The sequence below is a fragment of the Prionailurus viverrinus genome, chromosome X (genome assembly GCF_022837055.1).
Source record: "Prionailurus viverrinus isolate Anna chromosome X, UM_Priviv_1.0, whole genome shotgun sequence".
NCBI lineage: Eukaryota > Metazoa > Chordata > Mammalia > Carnivora > Felidae > Prionailurus > Prionailurus viverrinus.
The window spans coordinates 26,943,241-26,966,049 of NC_062579.1; the positions used below are offsets into that span (position 1 = coordinate 26,943,241).

The 22,809-nt window shown below is 37.3% G+C and overlaps 1 pseudogene; it reads left to right on the forward strand.

The window, feature by feature from the left end:
* The first annotated feature begins 1,072 nt into the window (after positions 1–1,072).
* Positions 1,073–22,246, forward strand: LOC125156938 (40S ribosomal protein S2-like; annotated as a pseudogene).
* The last annotated feature ends 563 nt before the right edge of the window (positions 22,247–22,809 follow it).

The following is a 22,809-nucleotide window of genomic DNA, read 5'->3' on the forward strand; positions in this document are numbered from 1 at the left end:
AGTCCTGTTCAATGCCATGACTGTCCTTCCCTTTGCTGACTGACACATCAGGCCTCCAGCCTCCTTTAGTGTCACACTCAATAAGGCACCCCTCACTTAACACCTGCTGGTGTTTCTGCCTCAAGCCTTCCCTTGTTGCCTGGCTACCACCTTGGCCTTGGATTTTTCTGATCTTAAAGCTCAGGCTTGTTTGACAAAGCACCTTCCAACTCCAGCTTTGGCTGCTTCACCAATCTTACTCCAAATTGCATACTTCTTGGGATATGGCACATACATGTCATGTCTCTGGCCTTTTTGCATTTGGCCACATCTGAGCCTAGATCAGGCAATTTCCATCAATCACTCACTATCATGAGATGGAGTTGCTCACATGTCAAACTGCAGACTGCATCCTGCTTGCAAAGAGATTTGTAACTTCTGGCTCTAGAATCTCAGAGCAACTGTTTCAATCAATATTATAGTCTCAAATGTTGACATGAAGAGGTTTTGTCAAAGTTTTATGCCCGGCCCACAGATTTTCCTAAATTAAGTGAGTTAGGTTGAATTTTCCTATACACGTTTTAAACCAAAAGGTCAGTTAATATGCCTTCATTACCAAGATAGAGAACGTGTTCCCACCTCCCCAAACCCCCAACACTCTTCCTCTCTCCCTCCCTCTCTCTTGCACACAAAAACACATAATTGCACTATAGTTTATTTATATTAACATAATTTGTTAATGTGTCCTTATCTCATGATAAACTGTGCACTGCTCATGGGTGAAAAAGGAGTCCTATGCATGTTTGTGTTCTGCCCCCCTGGATCTAGCACATGACCTAGAATAAAGTAGTTTTTCCTGATTATTCTCTGAGTGATTAAAGCCATGAATACAGGTGTTAATTCCTTTGAAATATTTATTGCCAAGGTCAAACAAGTGTTCAAGAGTTATTTCCAAACTCAAAGAGTTTTTCAAAGACTAAAGCAGTTATTTGACTAAAGACAAATATGAACAAGTTCTGGAGATCCTTTTAGTAGGACTTCAACCTAATAGCAAATAAGCACATCCCTTCCATTGGTATTTATGAAATGGAGAATGGTCCCAAATGGCCAGTTTTATGCAGGTCTCAATATACACCTTTGGGCTGAATTTGAACAAGAGAAGGTAGCTGTGAAGGTGTTCAATCATACTACTAGTGGGTCTCTAGTAGGGACCCTTAACTGTTACAGCATTGGAGAGATAAACTTTGGAATTACTGTGAGAAACGGGTGAGGGTTAGGATTGGGGATAATAGAAGGTAATTCTGAGCAACAATGGGGTTTTCAATCATGCATTCATTATGGAATTATCAGTTCATGACTCTGGACATCTTGATATAGATGAGTTTCAACAACAATTTGTGAAAACTCATGAGTATTTTCTGTCCTGTCTTCTCCTTCAATATAAGCCTACAACATGGAATGAATAAGTCACAGGGATGAAAAGTACAGCATAGGGAATATAGTCAATGGTATTATAATAGTGTTGTATGATGACAGATGGTAGCTACCCTTGTGGTGAGCATAGCATAATGTGTAGAGTTGTTGAATCAATATGTTGATTCAACTAATATAACTAATAGTGTGTCAACTATGTTTCAATTTAAAAAAAGAAAAAAATGAAAAAAGTATATATTAGTTTACAAAATTATAAGCTAGTTAAGGGTTGAGACTGTGTCTTTGCCTCTTTAATAATAAGCACACTTTCGTAGTAGGTGTCCAAAAATATGTGGTTGATTGTTTCATACATGGATTAGAAAAATAAGTAAAAACAGTAAACATGCTAGAATTCTCTATTATGGAGTATCTGGTATCAGACTTACCCTCTTATCATGAAGTAATATAACATTTCACAAATTATTTGTGACAACTGTGTCTGGGCATTGAGCATAGATAACTCAAAACTTAAATATTTAAGAGAAGGGAAACACATGAGGCGAGTCACTTTTCAATATGGCTTTTTGTCTGGGGCCACTTTTCAGGAGGTAGAATGGGGAGGTGGAATCTAAGTAGACTAACAGCGGAGAAACAATACAAATGGTGATTGACTTCTTACAAAAAGCAGTGGGTGCCATAACATTATGGGACAATATCTTTAAAATGCTGGAAGAGGGACGACTGGCTGGCTCAGCAGGTGGAGCATGTGACTCTTGATCTTGTGGTTGTGAGTTTCAGCCCCACACTGTGGGTAGAGTTTAAAAAATTAAATAAAAAATAAAATAAAATGCTGGAAGAAAAAGAGAAGAAAAAAACTGTAAATTCAGAATTCTATGCCCATTGAAAATCTCCTTCAAAAAAGAGAGTGATAGAAGAAAACATAAGAAAAATATTTGTGACCCTGCGTTAGGCAAAGATTTCTAAGATATAACACCAAAAGCAAAACAGAGAAAACTGATAAACTGAACTTTATCAAAATTAAGAGTGTCTGCTTTTTTTTCCTTTTCTTTGATTGAGAACAACACTTTATTAGTCACATGCACTCACAGGCTGGAAGAGGAGGATTCCATATCCCATACAGGGCCGCACAGAGGTTGCATGTGGAAACAGAAACAAGAGGCTCTGGGAGACAGGCTTTGTAGTATCAAAAGGGTGGACTGCCCCTTGGTTGCTGTTGGTTTGTTTGAATAATTCTGCTAGTTGGCGGTGAACTGAAACTTGTTACTGAAATAAATGGGAACTGGACTTGATCCATCTGATGGGGGTGCTATTTGACTAGGGAATCTTTTAGGAGAACTTACAGGCTGTTTGAGGCTCTCCCACTTGCACCTTATGTCAAGGTAGTGCATAATGTTGAAACGAGTTCATAATTATCAACCTCAAAATTCTTTTAACTGCACATACTTTCTCTCTCTTTATGTCTCCCTTTTTATATATGTTAATTTAAATATTTATAAGAAGAAGTGGCGCTGAAGGAAGAGCATTGAAATGGTTTCAATTAGCAATTTAAGTGAAACTCTAGGTTAGGTATCTTCAGAAGAAAAGATGAGGTGTGTGTGGGTGTGCGTGCACGCACGTGTGTGTATGGTTGTTCTTATGTCTGTTCTTTAAAAGACACTGTTAAGACAATGAAATGACAAACTAAAGGCTAGGAAAAATATATTCAAATCACTTATTTGAGAAAGAACCTATGTCTAGAATATATTAATCAAAATGAAGAATATGGAAAAAAGTTTTCGAAGACACTTCACCAAAGAAGATATACAGATGGCAAATTAGTACATGAAAAGATGCTCAATAATATTAGTCATTAGCAAAATCCAATTTAAAATCATGATGAGATATCAATACTCATCTATTAGAATGGCAAAAAAAATTCTGATAAGTACTAGCAATGATGTGAAACAGCTGGAAACATCACTAGTGCGAATGCTAAATGGTATAGCCATTTTGGAAAATAGTGGTTTCTCATACAGTTAAATGTACAAGCCAGGTATTTATACAACTGAAATGAAAATATATGTTCACACAAAAATCTGTTCACATATGTTTATCATGGCATTATGCATGCATAGTCACCAAAATTTGAAACAACACAAATGTTGCTCAATTGTGGAACGGATAAACAAATTGTGATATATCCACATGATGAAATGCTACTCAGCATAAAAAAATGAATTATTGATATATGCAATGACTTGGATATATCGCAAATGCATTATGCTATGTGAAAGAAGCTAGCCTCAAATGTCTATATAGAGTATGATTTCATTTATATGATCTTCTGGAAAAGGCAAAACTATAGGGACAGAAATCAGTGGTTGCTTGTGACTGGTAGTAGTAGGATGGGATGATTTTAAAGGGTCACATGGGAGTATGTTTAGGGTGATGGCAGTGTTCTATATTTTGATTAGATATTTGATTTTATGAGTTTGTCAAAGCTAGAAGAACTGTACATGGAAAAAAGATTAATTTTACTGTATGTAATTTGTACCTTTAAAAATGAAAAATAATAGGGTATAATGGCCATTTTGAGATAAATAAAATCTTGAGGAAATTGTTGCCAGCAGACCTAACCTCTGAAAGATGATAAAGATAGATCTTCAGGCTAAATAGAAATGATATTAGAAGAAAACTCAAATCTACAATGAAAAAAAAAAAAGAAAAGTAACAGAAATGGTAAATATGTGGGTGAACATAAAGGCTATCTTTTTTCTTTTAGTTTCCATATTTCTTTAAAAAACTGATATTTAAAGCATACATAATATTTTATTTGGGGATTTTTAACATGTAGGAGTTAACTGTATAACAAAATAGCACAAAGTATAGGAGGGAAAATAGAATTATACTCTTTTATTTTTAATGTTTATTTATTTTTGAGAGAGACAGATACAGGATGCGAGTGGGTTAGGGGCAGAGAGAGAGAGGGAGACACAGAATCCGAAGCAGGCTCCAGGCTCTGAGCTGTCAGCACAGAGCCTGACACGGGGCTCAAACTCACGAGCTGTGAGATCATGACCTGAGCTGAAGTCGGATGCTCAACTGACTGAGCCACCCAGGAGCCCCTAGAATTATACTCTTTTAAATGTTTTGAATTTTACACAAAATGGTATAATAGTAATTTTAAGTATACTGTGATAAATTGGGATAAATATTATAATCTCAAGAAAAAGTAATAAAAGTAGGATAAATATATCAATCAAAATCCAATAGAGGATATAAAATAAAAGACTAAAATACTCAAATAACACACAAAAAAAGCAGTCAATGAGGACAAAGAAAAAACAATGTATGGGACACACAGAAAAGAATTAGCTTAGAAGGTAGATTTAAATTTAACCATATAAAAAACTGTTAGTTCATTAGGAAGACATCACAATCCTAAAAGTGAATGGACCAAATAACAGAACTATAAAGTAGATGGAAGTAAAAACTGACAGAACTAAAGTAGAAACCACAAAAGGCCACATAGTGGCCCCTCCCAGTAATCGATAAATCAAGTAGACAAAAGATCTTAGGACTGTAGACTGAACAACACTATCAACCAACTCAACCTTACCTTTATAGATCACCTCAACAATTAGTGAACACACTTTTTATGTGCACATAGAATTTCTATCAAGAAAGACCATATACTGGGCAGTAAATATGTACCAATAAAATTGCAAAGGCTAAATACTCACATGGGACACCAGGGTGGCTCAATTAAGTGCCTGACTTCGACTCAGGTCACGACTTAGTAGCTTGTGAGTTCAAGCCCTGCCTTGGGCTCTGTGCTGACAGCTCAGAGCCTGGAGCCTGCCTCAGATTCTGTCTTCCATTCTCTGCCCCTCCCCCACTCACACTCTGTCTCTCTCTCTCTCTCAAAAATAAATAAACATAAAATTAAAAAAAAATAGAAAAGTTTAAACACTCACAGAGTATGTTCTTTGAGCATAACAGAATTAAATTAGAAATCAATAATAGTGGGGCACCTGGATGGCTCAGTCAGTTAGTTAAGCATCGGACTTCAGCTCAGGTCACGATCTCACAGTTGGTGGGATCGAGCCCCCTGTTGGGCTGTGTGCTGACAGCTCAGAGACTGGAGCCTGCTTCAGATCCTGTGTCTCCCCCTCTCTCTCTGTCCTTCCCATGCTCATGCTCTGTCTCTCTCTGTCTGTCAATAATAAATAAACGTTAAAAAATATTTTTAAAAAAAATCAATAATAGCAAGATACTTAGAAGATGCCCCAAACTTTGGAAGTTAACCAACACTTTGAAATAATCCATAGGTAAAAGAATACATCACAAAGGAAATTAGAAAATACATCAAACTGAGTTCAAATGAAAACAAGATGCCTAAGTTTGTGGGATATTGCTAAAGCAACACTTAGAGGGAAATTTTTACCTTCTCATGCTTATTTTAGAAATAAGATTTAAAATCAGTGACTGAACATATGGGAAAAGGGTAAAAAAAGAAATTAAAAAAAAAGAGAGAGAGGAGAACAAACCATAAGAGACTCTTAATGATAGAGAACAAACTGAGGTTTGATGGAGGGAGGTGGGGGCATGGGTTAGATGGGTGACGGGCACTAAGAAGGGCACTTGTGATGAGCACTGGGTTTTGTATGTAAGTGATGAATCACTGAATTCTACTCCTGAAACTAGTATTGCACTGTATGTTAACTAGCATTCAAATAAAAATTTAAAAATTAATAAAATCAGTGACTCAATTTCTATTTTAAAGGCCTTAGACTACCTAATTTCAAGGCTTTCTATGATGATGCTACAGTTATTGAGATATTGTGGTATTATAAATAGATGTACAAATACCTCAAAGGAACAGGACACATCACCCAGAAAAAGACTCCCACTTATACACTCAATTGATTTTCAAGAAAGAGCTCAATGCAATTCAAAGGAGAAAGGAAAATATCTTCAACAAGTTGGGTATAATACGCATACAGGAAAAAAATTAACCTTGACTCCTTCCTTACATGGTACACAGAAATTAATTTGAGATAGATTAATAAATGTAGAAGTTAAAACTATAAAAGTTTTTTTTTTTTTTAATTTTTTTTTTTCAACGTTTATTTATTTTTGGGACAGAGAGAGACAGAGCATGAACGGGGGAGGGGCAGAGAGAGAGGGAGACACAGAATCAGAAACAGGCTCCAGGCTCCGAGCCATCAGCCCAGAGCCCGACGCGGGGCTCGAACTCACGGACCGCGAGATCGTGACCTGGCTGAAGTCGGATGCTTAACCGACTGCGCCACCCAGGCGCCCCTGAAACTATAAAAGTTTTAAAAAGAAGAATGCAGAATATCTTTGCAAACATGGAGTCAGCAAATATTTTTAAGAGCAGCCAAACAAAAAAAAATATTCAACTTAAAATGATAAACTGGACTTTGAAATTAATTTTTTTCAATAATTGTCTTTATGAAAATAAAAATGCAGGCCACAGAGAGGTCGAAAATATTAACAACACACATATCTAAGGTCTTGTGTCCAGAATATATAAAGTTCTCTCAAAAATAACTAAGAAAAAATGGACAAAATACTTGAACAAATACTACATGAAAGACAATATGTGAATAGCCTATAAGTACATGTAAAGATTCTCAGTGTCATTAGGCATGATGGAAATGAAATTAAAACCAAAGTGGTAAAACCACTTTGGAAAATTGGCTGGCAATTTCTTAAAAAATTATATACACACACCCCTTATGATCCAGTGATTCCAGTCCTTGGTCTTTACTTAAACAAAATTTAAAAATTTGGCCACATAAAGGCTTATATGAGAATGTTTATAGTAGTCGTATTCATAATAAATAAAAACTGGAAAAAAAACCCAAAGCCTATTAACAAGATAGTAAACTGGTATGTTCATGTAATGAACTAATATTTAGCAATAAAAAATAATGCACCTATACAATCAAATGCCATTGAATTGTGCACTTGTGATAATGTTTATTTCATTGTCTATAAATTTAATTCAATAATTTAAAAAATTTACAAGTTAATTCTTTGAGGAAAGATAATTTAAGCTGAATAATACAAGGGGAAATTGGCTCAGCATATAGTTGTTTTTCTTTTCTGATCCAGTTTGTTTGACTTACTAATGTTTTATGATATGTATTTGTGTAACCTCAGTGAAAACAACCTTCTGTTCTGTGGCTCTATTCTTAAAAGTTATTCAAGGTCACCAAAGCACATCTATTGATTCCGCAGTCAACATTAGCTTTTAACTAAAATCTATATAAACCATATAACTCCTATTATTCCTGTGAATCAAAGTTATTGGGTTTTGGGGGGAGAAAGATTAATTTTTCTTATTCAGGCATATTGGAGAACACACCAGGCAGATTATTGAATAAATGCTCCCTAAAATACCTTGTAATCTACAGTGTTGGATAAAAATTAAAGAAAAATCCTGAACTACATTAATGGTTTGGGTAAAATGAATCCAACTTTTAAATTACTTGAAGTAGAATTATCCCACTTCCCTGTTTGTGTGGCTCTTTCTGGAGGAAATACCAACTATTCAGAACTATTTGCAGCACTTAGATGCAGCAGACCAAAGGACTGTTGACACAAATAATGTGACTAGGCATGACATCATTAATTCACCATGGCAGGTTGCTGAAAATTTAAAGGGGATACCCTTTTTTGTCCTGATTAGAATGCCATCACCTGTTCTAGCTAATCTCAACAAGGAAAAGTATGGGGAAACTCAGATATCTGCAGCTTTCAGAAATTGGTTTATCTGTTGCCAGGCTAACTGAATTATTTATCAATGACTCAGCACATCTCTGATGTGAAGGCATATCACACGAATTTGAAAGAAGTTTTTATTTATTTCTGCAGCCAGGAAACAAACCCAATTAAAATTAACAATTTGGAAAGATTTTTGTTTCTGAAAGTTATGAATAATTTCTTCAATATAAAAATTCAGTCTCTGCATTTTGTGAACCACTTTCTACTTGGACTCTAATGCATTTTCAGTATTCACCTTTTCACATGTTAAATGGCATGAATGGCTATTAAATGCCCATGTGTCATAAATAAAATCTCCAGAGATATTAGAATAGAAAATAAAGCAGAGTGGCAAATAGCTGAAGCCACACTTTCTCTTTCCTAACAGAACCTCAGTTTTGTTTAGGTATGTACTTCACTTACTGCTCCAGAGGGAGTTCCTATTTGCCAAAGGAATAAGGGCATAGAATTTCTCTTGGTTATTCTTGATCCACAAAGGTCATGTGACCTAGTCATGTGACTAATCAGAATAAATTTTATTCCATGTTTTGAAGAGAAGTTGCTCTGTTTGTTTATTAAACAAGAAAATAAGTACACACAGTTGCTGTTGGCATTCTCTTGGAAAGAAGTTGTTGTTAAGGAAAGCAAAGAGATGGATATTCTATTATATCATGGAATCACTGCTGTTTCTATACTTGACCCTGCACTATCTCTAGTCTTCCTGGTATGCAAGAAAATATATTTCCTTACTGTTTAGGAAAGTTTAACTTAATATCTCTTATCAAAAATATTCTTCTAAACAACATGGAAGTATGTCATTCTTTCCAGTTTGGCCTTGACTCATAGTAAAATATTTTGTTGCTGGACTGAGTTTTAGGCTAGAATAGGATACTCAAAGTTAATGGTTCTTGTCTACATTGTAAACAACAGAAAATAAGTGCCCACATTTTGGTTTGTATAGTGTAATCCAATTCACAAAGCGTTTACCAAACCATCTCAAGGAATGTCAGAATTTAGCATTGTTTCTAGCTGAGACTCCCGAATCCTCTAAATTATGGAACACCTCAGGACTGAAAAAAACCCCTCAAGTATTAAAATATCAAAGCACATACACACACACACACACACACACACACACACAATACACAGAGGCAAAGAATTATGAACTGAACCAAAGATAATTGGACTAAAGTACAGTAATTTTAGAATACTGAGATTCAAGAAGTAATTTGTATTATTTCTACTCTCTGACTATTGGATGATCATAGATGGTGGTGGCCTTATTGAAGTTTTCTGTACTGTTAGGGAATTGTGATTTAATTTCATTGCACAACATGAGATACTGATGAAAAACAGAATGGAGATTATTTCTCTTAAGTGTGAGAAATAGGAAAAATATGACCTGTAATTAAACTATCATCAATACAGAGATAATTTTACAAAGTGAACTTCACCTTCACAAATTAGGAAAATGATAATCATTGATAAATAGTTGAAGATTCAGACTACGGTGAGATGATCAGAAGAAAGGAAGATGGAAAAGAAACAAAATCCTAAAGAAAAAAAAAAGCACAATATTTCTTATCTGTGTAACAGAATATCAAGATTACTATTGAATCCATAAGAAGGGTTCCATTACGACATGGTGACGTAAGAGGCTTCCAGAATTCACCTCCTCTAATGAATACATAGAATCTACAGCTACACACAGAGTAAATCTCTCTAAAAGAAATCCAGAAACTGGCTGAGCAACTCCTACATACTGGGTGAAAAAGAAAATACCCACATCACAGAGTAAGCGATTTTCTTCACTTCTTTTGTCACATCCATATCCCTGTCACATCCAGATTCTTGAAATACTCCCTAAGGGGTCTTTTGCTCTCTTCTGCCTTCCAGTTCTTCCATTTCCACTATTTTATGTTGTTTTATTTTAACACTCTCCTAGCACAGTAATTATTCTATTCTCTCATCCTTTCTGCATTTAAGAGTTTAGTTTGGTTTGGTTTTTGCCTTCACCCATTACTTTCTCTCCAAACAAGAAATGACCTACTATTTTCCTGCAGGCCAAGTCTATCTTAAGACTTTGTCCACATAATACTTTAAGATGAACAGAATGTAATACTACTAAGCAATTCAAAGCAACAAACTATCAATAAATGTAATAGCATGGATGAATCTCAAAAACATGTTGAGCAAAAAGAGCCAAACCTAAATTGGTTGTGTCATTCCACTTACATTAAGTTCTAGAAAAGGCCAATTTAAGTTATGGTGATAGAATTCAAACCTGTTGGGGCTCCTGGGTGGCTAGGTCGGTTTTGTGTCCAACTCTTGGTCTTAGCTCAGGCCATGATCCCAGGGTCGTTGGATCAAGCCCCGTGCGTAGCCTGCTTAAGATTCTTTCTCTCTCTCCCTCTGCCCTTCTCCCCCTCTTGTGTTCTCTCTCTCTCTCTAAAATAAAAATTTAAAAATTAAAAAAAAAAAGAAATCAAAACTGTTGTCACCTTCCTGGCAGGCAGTTGCCTGGAACTGAGAATAAGGGAATTGCTTTTGAGTAATGAAAGTATTCTACAAATTATTTAGGGTAAAGGTGACGTAAGTATATACATTTATCAAAACTTATTAAATTATATTTTTAAAGTCTCTGTAATTAATTTTCATGTAAATTATATCTAAACATTTGGAAGAATGACAGCCTTAAGTTAAAAAACTAACAGGGGCGCCTGGGTGGCTCAGTCTGTTGAGCATTCAACTTCAGCTCAGGTGATGATCTCGCAGTTTGTGAGTTTGAGCCCCATGTTGGGCTGTCAGCCTGTCACCGCAGAGCCCACTTCAGATCCTCTGTCCCTCTCTTTCTCTGCCCCTCCCTTGCTCATACTCTGTCCCTCAAAAAATAAATAAAACATTTAAAAAAACTAACAAAAGTTGGGTCAACTGGCTGTCTCAGGAAAGCATGTGACTCTTGGTCGCAGCGTTGTGAGCTCAAGCCCCACAATGGGTGTGGACCTTCCTTAAAAAAAAAAAAAGACTTGGGGCACCTGGGTAGCTCAGTCAGTTAAGCATCTGACTCTTGATTTCAGCTCAGGTCTTGATCTCAGGATCGTAAGTTCAAGACCTACGTTGGGCTCAGTGCTAGACATGAAAACTACTTAAAAAAAAAAAAAGAACCATTAAAAAAATGTTTTAAGAGCTTTATCAAACAATTGCAGAGTGAAGACCTTATTGGATTCTGATTCAAGGTACCAAAATGAAAAGAATAAAATGTGAAAAAAAACTAACAAAAGTTTTTATAAATTAATGTTTAAGCAATTTTTTGAAATGGCTGCCAACATTTTCAACTTAGAAATCTGTGTTTCTGTCTTTTTATAGATATCGGGAAGACCAGGGGGCACCTGGGTGGCTCAGTAGGTTTAGTGTCCGACTTCAGGTCACGTGACTCAGGTCACGCTCTTGCAGCTTATGAGTTCAAGCCCTGCATCACTGACAGCCCAGAGCCTGGATCCTGTTTCCAATTCTGTTTCTTCCTCTTTCTCTGCCCCTCTCCTGCTTGTTCTCTGTTTCTCTCTCTGCAAAATATATAAACATTAAAATTAAAAAAAAAAAAGAAAATGGGAAGACCTGGAAACATTGAATCCACATTTTCAAATAAGCCTAGCCTTTGGGCTTAGGACCCAGTAAACTTTTACAACTTCAGTTGCACAGAGACCCCATCACTCTCCAATGTGTCTTGCATACAACCAGTTTCATCCATTTATGTTTTCTCTGCAGGCACATAGGTACTTGAGTTCATGACTGTGGTCATATCCTTTCCACCCATTTAGTGCTTTTTGTTTGTTTGGTCCTTTGGTCCAAATTCTAGTTCTTATTCTTGATGTGATTATTTTCATTGTATTTGGGCAAACTGGGAGTATCCTAAGATTACACATACATATCAATGGCATAATCACAATCTCACTGAAATGTCAAACCTAAAAATTTACCTGATGCAAAAGGCAGTGGACCTAAGTAGAGACAGGTCATTACCATTCACCCAGAGACCCTGGAACTAAGCACCTTTTATAAACATACATAGGTGTAATGAAATAATAAAAATACAGAATGCCTACAAATAATGCAGGCACTACTTTATGAATGATTAACCTTTCCTGTTTTTTTTTCCTCAGTTTAAATTTATTAAGATATCAAATCCTAAAATATGTATCATTGAAATCTCTGAGTATATCTTATTCCACAGTGGTATTTTTTTCCCAAAAAGCTTGTCATTAAACACAGAGCAGGTAAATAATTTTATTAATGATAATTCCTGCTAGTTTTTTTTATTTCAAGTTTTTTAACGTTTATTTATTTATGTTAAGAGAGAGAGAGAGAGAAGGAAGGAGAAAAGGGGCAGACAGAGAGGGAGAGAGAATACCCCAAGCAGACACCATGCTGTCAGTGCAGCATGAACTCGTGAACTATGAGATCATGACCTGAGCCAAAATCAAGAGTCAGATGTTTAACCGACTGAGCCACCCAAGTGCCCCTATTTCAAGTTTACATTTAAATTCTAGTTTATTAACATATATGGTAAAATTTATTTCAGGCATAGTTTAGTGATTCATTTAATTATAATACCTAGCACTCATCACAATAAATGCCCTCCTTAATACCCATCATCAAGTACCATTCCCTGCCCACTTCCCTCCATCAACCTCAGTTTGTTCTCCATAGTTAAGAGTCTTTTATGGTTTGCATCCCTCTCTTTTTTTTCACCTTCCCATATGCTCATCTGTTTTGTTTCTTAAATTCCACATAAGAGCGAAATCATATGGTATTTGTCTTTCTCTGACTTATTTTGCTTAGCGTAATACACTCTAGCTCCATCCACATTATTGCAAATGACAAGATTTCATTATTTTTGACAGCTGAGTAATATTCCATTACTTCTTTACCCATTCATCAGTCAATGGACATTTGGGCTCTTTACATAATTTGGCTATTGTTGATAGTGCTGCTGTAAACATCAAGGTTCACATGCCCCTTTAAATCAGTATTTTTGTATCCTTTGAGTAAATACCTAGTAGTAAAACTTCTGGGTTGTAGGATAGTTCTATTTTTAACCTTTCAAAGAACCTCCACACTGTTTCCCAGAGTGGCTGCACCGGTTTGCATTCCCACCAACAGTGTAAGAGGGTTCCCCTTTCTCCACATCCTCGCCAACACGTGTTGTTCCTCGTGTTAATTTTAGCCTTTCTGACAGGTGTGAGGTGGTATCTCATTATGGTTTTGATTTGTATTTCCTTGATGATGAATGATGTTGAGCACATCCATGTGTTTATTAGCCATCCAAATGTCTTTGGAAAAAAGTCTGTTCATGTCTTCTGCCCATCTCTTAACTGGATTTTTATTTTTTGGGTGTTGAGTTTGATAAATTCTTTATATCTTTTGGAAACTGACCTTTTGTCTCATACGTTATTTGCAAATACCTTCTCCCATTCCATTGGTTGCCTTTTAGTGTTGTTGATTGTTTCCTTTGCTGTGCAGAAGCTTTTTATCTTGAAGTCCCAGTAGTTCATGTTTGCTTTGTTCCCTTGCCTCAGGAGACATGTCTAGTAAGAAGTTGCTGTGGCTGAGGTCAAAGAGGTTGATGCCTATGTTCTCCTCTAGGATTTTTTTTTTTATTATTTTAATGTTTATTTATTTTTGAGAGAGAGAGACAGAGCGTGAGTGGGGGAGGGGCAGAGAGAGAGGGAGACACAGAGTCCAAAGCAGGCACCAGGCTCCGAGCTGTCAGCACACAGCCTGACGCAGGGCTCAAACTCAGAAACCACGAGATCATGACATGAGCCTAAGTCAGGCGCTTAACCAACTGAGCCACCCAGGCGTCCCTCCTCCAGGATTTTGATGGTTTTCGGTCTCACATTGATCCATTTTTAGTTTATTTTGGTGTATAATGTAAGAAAGTGGTCCAGTTTCATTTTTCTGCATGTTGCTCCAGTTTCCTCAACACCATTTGTTCGAGATTGTCTTTTTTCCATTGGATATTCTTTTATGCTTTGTCAAATAATAGTTGACCATATAGTTGTGCATCCATTTCTGGGTTTTCCATTCTGTTCCATTGATCTATGTGTCTGTTTTTGTTCCAGTGCCATACTGTCTTGATAATTGCCACTTTGTAATAACACTTGAAGTCTGGAATTGTGATGCTTCCAGCTTTGCTTTTCTTTTTCAAGATAGCTTTGGCTATTCGGGATCTTTTGTGGTTCCATACAAAACTTAGGATTGTTTGTTCTAGCTCTGTGAAAAATGATGGTGATATTTTGATAGGGATTGCATTAAGTGTGTAGATTGCTTTGGGCAGTATAGACATTTTAACAATGTTTGTTCTTCCAATCCATGATTATGAAATGTTTTTCCATTTCTTTGTGTCCTCTTCAATTTCTTTCATAAGTGTTCTATGGTTTTCAGAGTAAAGATCTTTTTACCTCTTATTCCTAGGTATCTCACTGTTTTGGGTGCAGTTGTAAATGCGATCGATTTCTTGATTTCTCTGTCTTTCTGCTGTTTCATTATTGGTGTATAGAAATGCAACCAATTTCTGTGCATGGATTTTATATAACTTGTTTGGTGTAGTCTTTCAGGTTTTCTACATAGAGTATTGTGTCATCTGTGAATAGTGAAAGTTTACTTCTTTTTTGCTGATTTGGCTTCCTTTTATTTCTTTTTGTTGTCTGATGGCCGAGGCTAGGACTTCCAGTATTATGTTAACAACAATGGTTAGAATGGACATCCCTATCTTGTTCCTGACAATAGAGGTAAAGCTCTCAGTGTTTCCCCGTTGAGTATGATATTAGCTGTGGATCTTTAAAAATGGCCTTTATGATGTTGAGGTGTGTTCCTCCTTATCCCTACTTTGTTGAGGGTTTTTATCAAGAATGGATGCTGATGTGCTGGGTGGCTCACTTGGTTAAGTGTCTACTCCTGATTTTGGCTCAGGTCATGATCTCACAGTTCGTGAGTTCAAACCCCAAACTGGGAGCATGCTGGCAGTGCAGAGCCTGCTTGGGATTCTCTCTCCCCATTCTCTCTGCCCTCCCCCCAAATAAAGCAATTAATTGAAATACATGGATGCTGTATTTTGTCAAATGCTTTTTCTGCATCTATTCACAGGATCATATGGTTCTTATCATTTCTTTTATTAGTGTGGTGTATCATGTTGATTGATTTGCAAATATTGAACCAGCCCTACAGCCCAGGAATAAATCCCACTTGATCATGGTGAATAATTCTTCTAATGTATTCTTGGATTTGATTTGCTAGTATCTTGTTGAGACTATTGCATCCATGTTCATCATGGATATTGGCCTATAATTCTCCTGTTTAGTGGGGTCTTTGTCTGGTTTTGCAATCAAGGTAATGCTGGCCTCGTAGAAGGAGTTTGGAAGTTTTCTTTCCATTTCTATTTTTTGGAACAGTTTAGGAAAAAATAGGTATTAACTCTTCTTTAAACGTGGTAGAATTCCCCTGGGAAGCCATCTGGCCCTGGACAGGTGCGTGGGAAATTTGTTTGTTGGGAAATTTTTCATTACTGATTGAATTTCTTTGCTGGGTATGGGTCTGTTCAAATTTTCTGTTTATTCCTGTTTTGATTTTGGTAGTTTGTATGTTTCTAGGAATTCATCCATTTCTTGCAGATTATCCAATTTGTTGGTATAAAATTTTCCATAATATTCTCTTATAATTCTTTGTATTTCTGTGATGTTGGTTGTGATCTCTCCTCTTTCATTCATGGTTTTATTTATTTGGGTCCTTTCTCTTTTCTTGTGGATAAGTCTGGCTAGGGGGTTATCATTTTTATTAATTCTTTCAAAGAATCAGCTCTTTGTTTCATTGATCTGTTTTACTGGAGTTTTTGTTTGTTTATTTGTTTGTTTCCATATCATTTATTTCTGGTCTAATCTTTATTATTTCCCTTATGCTGGCCTTAGGTTTTATTTGTTATTCCTTTCCTAGATCCTTTCAGTGTAAGTTTACGATGTGTATTTGAGACTTTTCTTGCTTCTTGAGATAGACTTGTATTTCTATACACTGCTCTCTGTCAGTGCAGAGCCCGACACAGGGCTCCATCTCACAAACCGTGAAATCATGACCTGAGCTGAAACCAAGAGTCAGATCCTTAACCAAATGAGCCACCCAGGTACCCTCATAATTTTATCTTCTATATCACTGATTTGTTTCTCTGCTTCTTCCATCTTTGTTGTCATTGCATCCAGTCAGTTTTACATCTGGGTTATAGCATTTTTTATTTTGGCCTGGCTAGTTTTTAGTTCTTTTATCTCTGCAGTATGGGGTTCTCTAGTGCCTTCTATGCTTTTCTCAAGCCCCACTAGTATCTTTATGATTGTTGTTTTGCATTATGGTTCATGCATATTACTTATATCTGTTTTGATTAGATCCCTGGCCATGACCTCTTCCTGTGCTTTCTTTTGGGGTGAATTCCTCCGTTTTGTCATTTTGTCTAGGTCACTGTCTTTTTGTGTGTTAGCATAGCCTGTTTTACTTCCTGCTCCTGAGAGTAATGGCTGTATTAAGAAGAGGTCCTATACTGTCCAGGGCCTGGTGCTTCAGGAAGTGTTTCAAAGTGTACACTCTGCTGTTGTGTTTTGGTTGCTCTTTCCCTCAGGTCAGTCCTCTGCAGTTTCTCCTTGCCTACAGTGAGGAGTGTTTGGACCTTGTCCACTGTGTGGCAAGTTTTAACTAGGTATGTTTTTGTCTGTTTGTTAAAAGAGGATAAATATGATTTCCCTTAAAGCTGAAGGTTTACAATACTGTATGATCAGTAGATTTGGTATGCGTGAGGGGTTTGTGCTAGTCTTCTGGGGGAGGGGCCCGCTGTGCTGATTCTCAGGCCAACTTGCCCTAGTAAAGATACACCTGTAGGGCGCAGGGAGGCAAGACTTGGTGTAAGTGGGTCCAGCCTCCACTTGGTGGTGCTGTGCTACTCACTGAAGGATGTTGGTGCTGATGGGCCAGAAAATGGTGTTCCCCAGCTCTCTTGTCCACAGAGAAGGGAGTTCGCATCTGCTGTTGTCCAGAAAGCTGTCAGGGAAGAGTGAACAGTCTCCCCTCTTGTGTCTCTGGCTTCCATCAGATCTCTGCCTTTACCCTATGTCTGGGCTGTCTGCCTGCCAGACAGCACAGAACTCCTGTGTTTTATCTCAAGCACTCAGCTGAGTTTCAAAACTCTGAATTTTAGGGACCCGGTATGGTGTGGACCCTCACTGATCCTCTGGGGAAGAGTCTTGCCATGCTGCAGCTGGTGTCATTTAGTTCCAGAAAGGCAGTTGCATGATTGCACAGGGGTTGGAGTTTACGGTAAAGCACAGCAAAAAGCTGGCACCAAGGTTTGCTGCCCTCATCAAGTGTCTCTGTTCCTATGCTAATGAATAGGACAGCACATTGGTACAGGCCAGCTCTTTTGTCCCCTGATAGACCATGCCACCTCTCCCAAATGTGCTCCAAGAAGGGGAGCTGTCTGTCCCAGTGTGACCCAGGGGATCCTCAGACCACACTGGCTGCCCCCAGGCCTCTGCCCTCCTTCCCCACAGAAGCACCACTATGCCCACCAGGCCCTGGCAGTAGCACGACTTTTAAAACTTGAGACTTTCAGTGCTACTGCTTATAAAAATTTGCAATAATCAGCTGCTCTCATTCTCCCAGTCAGTGGTTTTGGGGAAGTGTTTCTCTTGTGAAGTCTCTGTTTCTCTCTCCATCTCTCTCTCTCCTCTCTCTCTCTGAGATCAAGGGCCCCTCCCCTCTGCAGCACCTGGGATTCTTTTCTTCCAGGAATCATGTCTCCTCATTTCCTACCTTCTAAAAAATGGCTTCTTTTCTCCCCCTGTTTCTGCAGCTTGTTCTCTCAGCATTCAGATTGATTTCTTGGGTGTTCAGAATGATTAGGTCTTTATCTAGCTGTGTTCCAGGGACAAGGCAAGCCTAGGGTCCCCCTACTGCTCCACCATCTTAACTCCTCTTTGATTTCCTGCAAGGTTAAAATTACTCTATTTTTAAGGTTACCTGAACATTTCACAAGTCACAAAAATATTTTTAAGATTCTTTAATAGAAAAGTGACTGAAATAGATTGAATCAAAATAAGCTTCACCTTTCATCAGAGACTAGGCATGAGATATTTCCATTCAGATGGAGGATTTTTTTTTTTGGCTTATATTCACCTGATGAGTGAGATATGAAAATCAGATTTCTAGCTTAGCTAGGGAATTCTATTTTGGAAACCATATTCCTCTCATTTCTATTCAGTAGCACATGGAGTGAAAACAGAAACACTGCAATTAAGTAATCATCCAGTTTCCTCATAAGAACACAGTATGTTTCAGATGATATCGAGAAGACATGATATGCAATCCATAGGACTTAGAAACATAACATACCAGCATAATGTTTTGAAACCCATTGTCAACAATATTTACTAGGCATGGCAAAAGAGGGTGGGTGGTAAGAAAAGCCAAAATTACAAAATTGCTACAGGTAGCAAACACCTGTAGATTGCAATTTGAAAATAAATTTTCTTGTCATTAAAGAGAAATGAATTTTAAGTAAGCATGTCATTTGCTTAAACATTTCCATTGATTCACTCTTCTGGGTTGCTAGCCAAGAGGTTCTCATTGCACTGTGCATTGTAGCATCTACAGGGCAGAATATAATCATTTGCATTACTAAATTAGAGAGAAAATACTAATTAAATTAAGGTGAATTTCTGCTTCTCACACTAGTAGTCAACAGAGAGACGTCTGATTTGGCCAGGTATTCTAAGCCCAAAGAGAGGTGACTAACAATGATACACTTTTCTTAGACACACTTGGAAGGTTCAGATAAATTTAAACTCTGAGTCATCTTGGGGAAATGAATTAGGGTGAGGAAGGAAAAGAGAAAGTAGGGTGACATTGCAATCAGTTGTGTAATGGTGTTTACAAATGTTGGCCTGAATTTAGAGGTTTTGGGAACAGAGTTAAATTATACCAGGCCAGTGCCCTGAATGGCTCTGTGCAGTGAGGCACTTGTCAAGTTCCAGAATGATGCTTCCAAAGCATTCATGGCTTTTCCTACTGAACTAGGTCAGCGATGTTTGGATATTAAGTTTGGTCTTCATGGATATTAAGCATCCTAAAGTAATATTTGATTTCTCTCTCCATGACATAGTCAAGGGAGTAATAAATTTGAGAATCTGAAGTATCCAGATTATTTTCTGACTTTTCTGAATTTAATAGAATACAGTCAGATACATTTTTACAGCTTTATCTCTAATGCAATTAAAGGTAATGATTTGAAACCTGCAAATAATGAGCATCTACTATACTTTGTGATTTATATTAATTATCTGATATAATCCTCACTATGTCTCTATGAGATAAGGTTTATTCCTATTATAATTCTTACTGTAAAAATGAGGAATCGGAGAGTTTAATTTATTCACAGTCAGTATGCTAGTAAGTGCATGATTGGGATGATTTAAATTCTGACCTGTCCTACTTCAGAGTATTTTAAAACATATATTGTAACACATTGCTGCTGGGACACTGATCAGCCATTTTTTTAAATAAAAAAATTACAATAGAACAAGGCAGTGTAGAAAGTATTAGACAGGAACACAGGTAGCATCAATTTTTGAAACTTTTCTTTCAGATGTGTATATATGTGTGCAGCATGTATGTAATGATCTAAAATAAAAATGCATTACTTGCTGTATCACAGTAAAAAAGAAGTTTAAAAAATACTGCAGTCTACATTCTCAAATCAAAATAATCCGTGGTAATTATAATATGTAAAAAAAGAAACCCCCTAAAATAAAGTACCGTAACTGGAAGATATGATTGGTAACTTCCTCAGCTTTACAGGCTGTGTGGGATGCTTTTCATTTTCTCTTTCACTAGATGTATAGGCAGATATCTCTCAGATGACTCTCTGGTTTCTGCAGTTCAGAGCCTGACCAACTACTGTGTGGCACTTAAATGTACACAAGATCTCATTTGATACCAAGTAACACTGAGTTAGAGCTTATACAAATATTAGAGAGAGAATGCAGAATTTAAATATCTTTCCCAAAGTCCCCTAACTAGTACAAGACAGAAATAAGAATCAGTTATAGACCCTGTGATGGCCTCTTCTGTCACTTCCATTAGGTGGCATATGGCAGGTGTTCCATGTACACACATTTTTCAGGCTCAGAGCAGAAAAAAAAAAAAGGAGTGCTTAAGGAGTGTGTGAGTCTTTAGTGCATCACTAGTGCTGATAACATGTGATGGCTTTTCACACTAGTAATAAATATATGTCATTCTTGATCTGACAACACCAACAAAATAAATCGGCATAATCATTTAATTTAAAATGTATTAAGCAACAATTCTGGAGCCACAAAATTACCAGTTTTTCAGAGAATGAAGAATCCTTCAATAATCTTGACCTTAGTGGGAATAGGAAGGGGGGGGGCAATGAAATTGGATGTATTGTAAATAAGATACTAACTGACAGATAAGGAAACTTAATTCAGCAGTAATATATGATAATGAGGAGCTTTAATAGTTTATTACTCTTTATAAATATTCTCTCCATCTCAGCTATATGAAACATGATTTGTAAATGTAATGATAATTTGATTTGGGTGTTCATTTAATTGATTGACCCAAATCCACCCACAGGGAAATCAATTGTTTTGTAACTATATGTCTATTTACTAATCTAGTCAATTTGAGTACAGGCCATGTGAAAGACAATACACAGGGCATCTCTAGAAACATTGTGATGCATAGTTTAATGCTAAATATGTTATAGGCACATATGTAAAAATAATCCAAATGTATATTTATACAGAATGTATTTGTTTAACTGGCTAAAATATAATTAGATATACAAACAAGAAATAAATGTGAAAAAATATCATAGCCACCGTGTTTAGGAAACTATAAGTGAGACAGGCATAAAATAATGTAATTAGCTATAACTCACAAATTCACAAGTGCTTTTGACATGGCTTTTCTAAGAGTAGTAATATAGCATTTAGCTACTACCAGCTTCGTTTCTATTTCTAGGAGCTAGTAACCAGGAGATGGAATGCTACAGGGTTATTGTTGGCAAAAGACCAGGTATTTCAGATGTCTGTACTCACTAGCAGGGCATGAGTTTTATGAGGATAAAAGAGTTGAGAAATTAGCCTCTTCTCTGAGAAAACACTAAATGGCGGATGACGCTGGTGCTGCAGAAGGCCCTGGAGGGCCCTGAAAGGCCACCTGGGCTTCAGCAGAGACATCGGCAGTGGCATCTGCGACCCAGTCCAGCTACGGTCTGGATCGAGGTTCCCCAGGGCAAAGTTCAGGACAAAGAGTGGGTCCCCATCACCAAGCTGGGCCACCTGGTCAAGGACATGAAGATCAAGTCCACTGGAGGAGATCTCTCTCTTCTCCCTGCTGATCAGGGACTCTGAGATCATTGACTTTTTCCTGGGGGCATCCCTGAAAACCGAGGTTTTGAAGATTATGCCCGTGCAAAAGCAGACCCACGCTGGCTGGTGGACCAGGTTTAAGGCATTTGTTGCCATGTGAGATTACAAGGGACAGGTTGGTCTGGGTGTTAAGTGCTCCAAAAAGATAGCCATTTCCATCCCTGAGGTCATCCTCCTGGCAATCATCATCCCCATCATCCCCATGCAGTGAGTCTCCTGGGGGAACAAGATCAGGGCAAGGCCCACACTGTCCCATGCAAGGTGACCAGCCGCTGTGGCTCTGTGCTGGTGTACCTCATCGCTGCCCCCAGAGGCACTGCCCAAGAAGCTACTGATGATGGCCAGAAATGACACCTGCTACACTTCAATCAGAGGCTGCATTGCCATGGGGAGTAACTTCACCAAGGCCACTTTTGATGCCATTTCCAAGACCTATAGTTATCTCACCTCCCACCTCTGGAAAGAGACTGTTCACCAAGTCTCTCAATGATGAATTCACTGACCATCTTGTAAGGTCCCTGGCTCCAGCTGTGGTCACTGCATCGTTTTATATGAGAAGAATAAAGTGAATTAAAACCCATTTTTTAAAAAGTTGGGAAATTATGACTCTATGTTATATATAAACTCATATCATAGTTGCAATAATTTATCTATCACCAAGCATCTTGTAATGCAGCTGTAATGTAAGAGAAGACACCTGGATTTAGAGTCAGAAGACTACATTGAAATAAAAGAACTAAAATTTACTAGCTGAGTAACCTTGAAAATTAATTAAGCTTCAATTTCTTCCACTGAAAATTGTAGATGGTAATTCTTTTTTTACGGGAAGTTGTAATGGTAATTTGAGGTTGAATCATATAAAATTGCTGATATTTGATCATTTTTATCTACAAAAATGATAATTTCATTTGGATCAACCTAGTAGTAAGAGTTACACATTTATTGAATCTTCTGTCTTATAGGCACTTTGCTGTTTGACATGTTATAGTAGATTATAATAACTTCATTTTTTTACCCCTTGCTCTATTCGGGCCCTTTGCAATAATCCATTTTTAGTGTCCTCCCATCACTAGTGGGCTGATCTACCCTGTCCCTTGAATCTGGGCTCAACAACTTGACTTATTTTTGTCAA